Raw genomic sequence first — 9,628 nt, forward strand, 5'->3', positions numbered from 1 at the left:
CTGGCACTTATGGAATATTGTTTATTTGGATATATTTTATCGCTTCTCACCCCTGGGAAATCACATCTGCTAAATTATGTGTCATTATTTTTCCATAAATTAAAATACCCACAGATCTCATTTGTAAATGCACCACTGAGACCGTCCCAAATGTAACTCATTCTAAAATAATGTTACTATGAATAGAAGTCATATACAGTATATATTGTTTCACATCATTGCATATAATTACAGCTATCTCTATAACGCTGGGGAGATAACAGTGAGGAAGAGAAAGAAGGTTACAGTGATGTAAGTATAAGACACCTGTTACATGCGTGTTACTGCAAATAATTATACAGGGGGAAATTTACTAACCGGCGGTTTTAGTTCTATTTCAAAACCGACAGTGTGGTTGTGTTTAAAAAAATTCTATTTACTATCCGTTGGTTTGCAGTTTCTAAACGTCGACGAGGTTGATTAGTTTTGTCATCAATTTTGACATTTCCAATGAAAACTGAAAGCTCAGACCATAAACATATCAACAACGCTACCTGGTGGACCTCTATAGGAGAAAGCGTACCACATGCAATTTCTACATCACAACCCCTAATAAAATGCCCCGAACCTCCCAAGCACATTGTGAGGGTACAGTGAGGGAGTTGGAGGTAGCTACTGTTAGAGGAGTGATTTTGTTGAGGACTTTGGTAAGTGATTTTGTAAAAAAGTACTAAAGTATCCTGGCGGTTGAGGTGCCGGCTGTCATATGACTGACCACGGCATCCCAACACTGAAGTTCCTGACTCTGGAGGGGGTAATTATTTCTACTCTCCTTTGTCCCCTACCCTAAACTTGAGCTTTGGGGGGTGGCGGCTATGTCTAACTCCCCTGGGTGTGTTGCCTAACCCTAGCAGTGTATCCCAATACTCACCTTCGGGATGTCAGCTTTTGGCGATCGCGTCAGTCACATGACCGCTGGCATCCCAACGCAGAATGCATCCATTGAAAAATGTCTTGTCAATATCTGTGTAGTCTGTTCTCAGTTAAAAGTTTGTGAAACTTTTTTGTTTGCTGTCATTTATTTTAGTCTTGTCAGTGTTTATTTGTATGTGTGCGTTGTGTGCTTGTGAGGAGTGTAGTGTTAGTGTATAGCAGCTTTTTCAGTGTTGGTCTAGTCTGTCTTTGTGTTATTTGTTATTCCTTTATATGGAGGGGGAGAGACGGAGCAGGACCCACACGCACAAACCCTGAGCCCCCAGCCGCAGCTTCACTTGCTAAAAGGAAATGATAATGTGTAATTATTTGCTGACATTAAGCATACATATTAGCATACTTACCATTAAAATGTTTATTTGATTATTTATTTGTCCTTTGAACAAAATTTTGCCATGACAAACAATGTATTTTGTAAAGATACACAAACATGGTGTACTGGTTATGTGCAATGTTTCAGACAATGGGGGTCATTCCGAGTTGTTCGCTCGCAAGCTGCTTTTAGCAGCTTTGCACACGCTAAGCCGCCGCCTACTGGGAGTGAATCTTAGCTCATCAAAATTGCGAATGAAAGATTAGCAGAATTGCGAATAGACACCTCTTAGCAGTTTCTGAGTAGCTCCAGACTTACTCGGCATCTGCGATCAGTTCAGTCAGTTTCATTCCTGGTTTGACGTCACAAACACACCCAGCGTTCGCCCAGACACTCCTCCGTTTCTCCAGCCACTCCCGCGTTTTTCCCAGAAACGGCAGCGTTTTTTCGCAAACACCCATAAAACGGCCAGTTTCCGCCCAGAAACACCCACTTCCTGTCAATCACACTCGGATCACCAGAACGAAGAAAAAACCTTGTAATGCCGTGAGTAAAATACCTAACTGCATAGCAAATTTACTTGGCGCAGTCGCACTGTGGACATTGTGCATGCGCATTAGCGACTAATCGCTCCGTTGCAAGAAAAAAATAACGAGCGAACAACTCGGAATGACCCCCAATGTTACAACAAGCATGGTAAAGTCTATTTTGACAAATGTTTTAATTGAATTTTTTTATTTTAGAATATTTCCCAGTGCCTTTCTTATATAAGGTGATATTACTGTATGTTTAGTTTTGCAATAACAGAGGAAAGGTATGTGAAACAATTGTTAATAATTTATGTGCATTTCCCAATATAATGTGTTTTAGAACTCAAACTCGCCTGTCAGTAGGTAGCCTAGTATTTGGGCGAGTTTGCTGTCAGTTTGAAAACTAATGCTTAGTATATATACTATTTAAATATCTGCCTTTGTGAAATAATAAATAGTTGGTCTGATGTACTTACAGTAAGTGTCCTGAAGTCTGTCATTTGGTTGGTTTTTCATTGGTTTTGCCTTTAGTAAATGGTTGGTTTTTAAAACTTGGTCAAGAACCCAAAACTGATGGTTTGAAAACTTTCCCCAAAGGGGGAATTCTAATAAATGTTAGTTTTGGTTCTTAACGCAATGGATCAATATTTTTATCATCCACCAGGTTTCAACTTGACTTGAAACTTGACGTCGATGTCAGTTGGATTTTGCAGTTAGTTTTGGTATTTCAGTACCAAACTGATGGAAAATAGAAATAAAAAACACCACGACAAACCCGTCCAAAAATGAAGCACTGCACAGATCACTATGGGGTCACACTTTGTGGGGTCCCCCTGTCTTCACAAAACACTCTAGACTGGTCAGCCCAGGCCTGGAATTTCTCTGAAAATGGGGACCCCTCATAAAATGGATCCCCTATTCTGAGGAAACCCCAGGCTTGGGCTGAAAGCCCAGGGCTATTCCCACATCCATGGTGGCAGTGGATGCAAGCTTAATGGTGTAAAAATAGATTTTAATATTATTCTTTACAGGTGGACTACATGTCCAGGTCAAACTGTCCCTTCATAGGTTTAGACTGCGGGAGGAAAGGTTAGGGTTAGGCTGCCGGGAGGGGCAGTTAGGGTTAGGCACCCACCGGCAAATTATACTGCTCCCGTACTCACCTAAATAGATCCCCAAACCAGTGAAACACCTGTGGTGCAGTGGCATCCGGCCAGGGAACGTCATCAGGGTGCAACCCCTTCAGTCTAGCATAGCTGTCTTTCCCTCCGGTTGCCACAGAAATGATAACAACAGAAGTGAATCATGCCAAAAGCTGGAAAGGAGGCTGTTAAGATAGTCAGATCAGAAGAAAGAAATGAATATACTAAAAGACATACATAGAGTTTCATAGCAGATGCTAATAAAATACATAGTGCTGACATAAAAGTGTTATTATAAAATTAGCATTATACCTGCGTTAAGCTGAAGGTAAACAGAAAGGAAACATCAACACACCAACACTACCACAAATGGACAGCCTTAATGCCTCAAAAGTATGTAATTCATCTTCTGCATATTATCTGTCTTTTTAACCTATGAGAAGACATCCCCATTCTGCTCACTATTGTTCTCTCTTATGCAAACTTATGTATATTTTTTGATGTAATGATTTGCTTGTAAATGGCATTGCATGTGTGGGGAAGTTGCTCAGTGAAACATAGTTTATTATTGCATGCAGTCTGGTGTTCACCTCCTTTGATCATTTGGCCATTTGTGGTCAGTTGTACTATGGGCCTAATTCAGAGTTGATCGCAGCAGCAAAATTGTTAGCATTTGGGCAAAACCATGTGCACTGCAGGGGGGGCAGATGTAACATGTACAGAGAGAGTTAGATTTGGATGGGGTGTGTTCAAACTGAAATCTAAATTGCAGTGTAAAAATAAAGCAGCAAATATTTACCCTGCACAGAAACAAAATAACCCACCCAAATCTAACTCTCTCTGCAAATGTTATATGTGCCACACCTGCAGTGCACATGGTTTTGCCCAACTGCTAACAAATTTACTGGCTGCTGCGATCAACTCTGAATTAGCCCCCCATATCTTTACATTTAGTGAGGTGTAGTCGTGGTGTAAAGGACAGAGTGTGATTCCTGATTAGTAAAATAAAACAAATACCAAACACTGAGCAACATCACCAAACAGATAATTTAAACTTTAAATGTGTCATTTATTTTGTACTGTCTGGACATGGCTACTAATAACAGATGCACAGACAAAATTCTTAAAGCTATGTATGGAAATGATAGGAGCTTGGGAGTCAAAATTCCAGAGCTATTTGCGATAATGACAAGGGATAACCTGGATATTGTGGCAATTACAGAGTCATGGTGCAATGAGAATCAAGACTGGGACATAGCTATACCAGGATACAATTTATTTAGTAAGGATAGAATGGAAAGAATAGGAGGAGGGGTAGCAATGTATGTGAAAAAAAACATAAATGCTACTTTAATACAAAATATTGAAGACAAAACTGAGGTCCTTTGGCTCACCACAGAAACCAGGGAAAAGGACATTATTCACATTGGGGTGATCTATAGACCACCAGGCCAGGGGCAGGATTTGGACAAGAACCTATTGTTGGACATCACTAAAATGGCTTTAAAGGGAGAAGTCATAATCATGGAAGACATTAATTTACCTGATGTAAATTGGAAGGGGTCTTTTGCAAGTACAGCTACAAGTGGCAAATTTCTAAATTCCTTACAGGGAGCATCTCTCAAGCAATTGGTGTGGGAGCCCACTCACAAAGACTCAATATTAGATTTAATTCTTACAAATGGTGACAGGATATCAGACATATATGTTGGTGAGCACCTGGGATCCAGTGATCATCAAGCAGAATGGTTTAGTATAAAGACAGGATCCAACTCCTCTCACACAAAAACAAAAGGGTTGGATTTTAAAAATGCTGACTTTGGAAAAATGGGAAAATGTTTAAGTGATTCACTGGCAGACTGGAGGAACTTGGAAGTAGTGCAGGAGAGGTGGGAAAAACTGAAAAGTGCAATACTAAGGGCAACAGACCTTTGTATCAAAAGGGTTAGGAAAAGCACCAGGAAAAGTAAGCCACTGTGGTTAACAAAATAAGTATCAACTAGTGTTTAAGCAATAAAGATGGCTTTTTGGAAATATAAACAGACTCAAAATAATAATAACAAAGAGGTGTATCTTGACAGACGGAAGGATGTTAAGAAAGTGATCAGATGTGCAAAGGCAGAAGCTGAGGATAAAATAGCCCAGGTAGTAGATAAAGTGGGCACAACTTTTTTTAAATATATAAAGGAAAGGGGAAAATCAAATGGAGGAATAATAAGACTTAAGACAGAGAGTGAGAATTTGGTGGAGGGAGACAAGGCAATAGCAGATCACCTAAATAATTATTTTTGCTCAGTATTTACTACAGAAGGAGAAGGGAAGGGGCCACAGTTAAGTTGCAAGGACATTCATAAAAATAAGGCAGATGAAACTACATTTACAGAGGAGAAGGTCCTAACAGAACTATCAAAACTAAAAGTGGATAAATCAATGGGGCCAGATGGGATACACGAAGGATACTAAACGAGCTAAAAGATGTGCTGGTGGCACCATTAACAGAATTATTTAACCAGTCACTAAATACAGGTGCTATTCCAGAGGACTGGAAAAGAGCAAATGTAGTTCCACTGCACAAAAGTGGAAGCAAGGAAGAAGCAAGCAACTACAGACCAGTAAGCCATACATCAGTAGTATGGAAAGTAATGGAAAAACTATTAAAAGAAAGAGTTGTGGAGTATCTTAAATCAAACAACTTACAGGATCCAAAACAGCATGGATTTACTGGTGGGAGATCATGCCAATCAAATCTTATTGACTTTTTTGACTGTGATGAAAATAATAGATCAAGGGGGAGCTGTAGATGTAGCATATCTAGATTTAGTAAGGCATTTGACACTGTCCCACATCGCAGACTGCTAAATAAACTTGAAAGCATGGGGGTGGATTATAAAACAGTTAAATGGATAAGAACCTGGTTGCAGGATAAGAAACAGACAGTTGTAGTAAATGGAGTGCAATCTATGGAGGGAAATGTTACCAGTGGAGTACCCCAGGGATCTGTACTTGGACCAGTTCTCTTTAATATCTTTGTTGGTGACATTGCAAATTGTATTTAAGGGAAAGTATGCCTTTTGCAGATGATACAAATATTTGCAACATGGTAGACACACTGGGAGGGATGTAAAAAAAACACCTGGAAGTCGATTTTCTCTTCACTGTTAAGAGTCAGAAACATTTCCCTTGAAGGTAGTGATGAAATCATCCACTGCACTGCTATAATCGATGGTAGATGTCCATTTTTTTCAGCTCATTGAGAAACCCCTGATGAAGTCTAGAAATAGACGAAACGGTTGGGTATCTGAGAGCAGTGTTCTTTATTCTGTTTAAACCATAAACTATGCAAGTTCAGTCCAGGACAGTGCCAGAAAAGGTTCTGGTTACATCTTAATAGAACAAGTTACACTTTATCTTCAACAAAAATCTTTTGTGTAATATATTTTGCAACACAAACTGTATTTTATGGGATGTATGTTTCTTATTCTTACTTTTATATGTGTGCCATTGAATTTTAATAAATATACAAATTAGAAATTCAATATGGACAATTTTTGAGGCATACAGTGTAAATATATCAACTACAAGTAACAAGTACTGTATACACTTTTTATGGTAATTGCTCAGAGAATTTAGGATAGCGCCCTTTTCATTACTATTTGTATCATATATATATATATATATATATATATATATAAAGTAAAAAACTATTTGTACAATAAAAGTGTGAGGACTGTACATGTGTTCTCCATTATACACATAACTCACTGTTGAGCCATTATAAATGATTTCATTAATCGATTTTGGAGAAAATCTAATGATTTAAGTCCGAGTAATATTTTTAGTTTTTTTAGTATTATTGTCCTTTATTTATATTGTAAAAATTTTTTACCACTTTGGTGCATAATTATATAAAATAAGGTAATAAAACCTCACACAAAATTTGTCTGTGAGTTCCCAATTCTTATTTTTCCATGTCCTTTTCCATTTGTATATTCCATCCACAGGAATTGGTTTTATCTCAAAGCAAGAGAAAAGATCATAGTGCAACTTTGTAACACATGAAGAACAGGGGTTTATTACTACACAGCACTCACAATATGACAAAGAATAAAAGCATGAACCCACACATCAGTGGATGGGGCTTGCATCAGGGGTCACTTACCCTTCCAGGATGTAATCAGGGTTGAAAGATCTGAAAAGTACCATAAACCTTCAACTTCCAAGGTATATGATGTCCCCAGCAAGAATTCCACACAAAAACGTCACTTTACTTAACTTAACACGTTTTGGACTGGATTGTCCTTCTTCAGAAGCCTAGTGACAGGGTCTCCAAGTAGGTTATTTATACCCTCATCAATTAGTTTCAAACAGTCTGTCCACATGAGTGGATTCCAGCCATTCACAGCGGGTCCCGCGGCCGGAAGTTCCTCTACTGGAAGCGGAAGTGCGTCATGCGTTCGACTGCCGCTCACTGAAAACCGGAAGTGTGTGTTCCACCGTCACCGGAACCGGAAGTAACTCACATTTTTGTGCATCCCATTGATCCTCAAAACCAAAAGATCCTCAAAAGTGCATGAGTATAGTCCAACAGAAAATGTCCAAAAATGTCCATAATTAATTTGAACATGCAAAGAAATAATAAAATAACACAATCACTAAACATTACAAAATATATAAAAGTCATTTAAAGGACATTTAAAATGATCATAGATATAATGTACTAATAATATGACCTAAAAAAGGACTCATAAAAACCACTTTAACTCAAAGTCACCATTCAAACCCCCTGGTACTAAAGTTGTTAATGTATACAGTATATCCATCTCATTTACTTTCCATTTGTCAGACTACTGCTGCCCACCTATTATCTATCCCACCACTAGGTGCTCAGGAGACTTTGATGACCAGTCCAAGAGTATACAGTAAGTCAGTGGTTCCCAAACTTTTTTGGTTCATGGCACCCTAGAGTATCAGAATTATTTTCACGGCACCCCTAAGCCAATAGGTTAATATTGAAAAATTTAGAAAGAAATATTAAATTAAGTAAATTGTCTTTATGTGTCACCCTTAGGGTAACCTATGTGGTGAGGGACAAGATTTGCTTCTGATTGTCAATATATTTTATGATTGTCAGCCGTTAACACTGGTTTTGCTTTTTACATTGACCATTCAGAATTTGAATTGGTTCTGGACCACCAACCCGAGGCACCCCTGCAATTGTCCCGAGACACCCCAGGGTGCCACGGCACACAGTTTGGGAACCACTGCAGTAAGTGATATTATTCCTGTAGGATAATGAAAATACCTGAGATCAGCACATATACATGCAGTGCACATATCACGCCAGGTGACCTGTTTGATGAACACAGTAATGTAGAATATGAAGATTGATGCATATTTCCTATTTACAGATGATCTACTGGCTAATTCACACATTATGGATCATACATATACCATATATATAAAGTTCATCTTCTTCCTCATTTTAATGGTCTGTTCCATGGATCAGCGATGTAGTCTTCCACCTATGTCAGTAATGGAAGGGATAACAAAACCTGGAGATATCATGATCGGAGTCTTGTTAGGCATTAATATCGACAGAATATACCAAAAGCTGACATTCACTGAGAGACCACCCAAGACCACATGTACATTGTAAGTAAGTCCTATATTACTGATGTTCTCATTATTTTCTGACAATGCTTCTGTTCTATTGGGTAGTCCTGTGCAGTTCCAAAAAGGAAGTGTTGTCTATCAGTAGATACTGCACATATCTTCAGTTTACATATTGTTATTAAGAACTGGCAATACACCTATATCCAGATAATAACCCCAGCATATCGCCAGCTTATTTCACAGTGCTATACAATATAAATTTATAAATGATGCTGCTTAAAGAGCTATATAAATATTGATCAAAAATGAAAGAAATACATCTGACCAAGGGAACAAAAAATAGCTGCAAAGGCTGATATAGAGTTCCATGTGCAAGTTCATTTAGTGGACAGATAGTGCATGTATTAAAATGCTCTATAGTTGATCTCATGCATGTTTTGTTAGAAGTTGTGAGCAATACTGAGCTGGTTTACCAGATAGCACAGGCAATGAAGGAAGACTAAATGTCCAAGGACAGAAACTGAATGTTGTGAGCAATACTGAGCAGGTTTACCAGATAGCACAGGCAATGAAGGAAGACTACATGTCCAAGGACAGAAACTGAATGTTGTGAGCAATACTGAGCAGGTTTACCAGATAGCACAGGCAATGAAGGAAGACTAAATGTCCAAGGACAGAAACTGAATGTTGTGAACAATACTGAGCAGGTTTACCAGATAGCACAGGCAATGAAGGAAGACTACATGTCCAAGGACAGAAACTGAATGTTGTGAACAATACTGAGCAGGTTTACCAGATAGCACAGGCAATGCAGGAAGACTAGATGTCCAAGGACAGAAACTGAATGTTGTGAACAATACTGAGCAGGTTTACCAGATAGCACAGGCAATGCAGGAAGACTAGATGTCCAAGTTGCAAAAGAGTCAGGATAATGATCCTTAGTGAGAGCTGTAGTTCATAAAACTCAGGAACATTAGAAGTCCAAGGACCACAATCTACTGTAGCAAGGTAAGGAGTAGCTAGGAAACCTAGCTCATGCCAGGCAAAAGACAACTAAT

At 38.7% G+C, this 9,628-nt stretch overlaps 1 pseudogene; it reads left to right on the forward strand.

The window, feature by feature from the left end:
• LOC134934203 (vomeronasal type-2 receptor 1-like) overlaps positions 1-9,334 on the forward strand; it is a 77,725-nt pseudogene extending 68,391 nt beyond the window's left edge.
• The last annotated feature ends 294 nt before the right edge of the window (positions 9,335-9,628 follow it).

The sequence above is a fragment of the Pseudophryne corroboree genome, chromosome 6 (assembly GCF_028390025.1).
Source record: "Pseudophryne corroboree isolate aPseCor3 chromosome 6, aPseCor3.hap2, whole genome shotgun sequence".
Lineage (NCBI taxonomy): Eukaryota > Metazoa > Chordata > Amphibia > Anura > Myobatrachidae > Pseudophryne > Pseudophryne corroboree.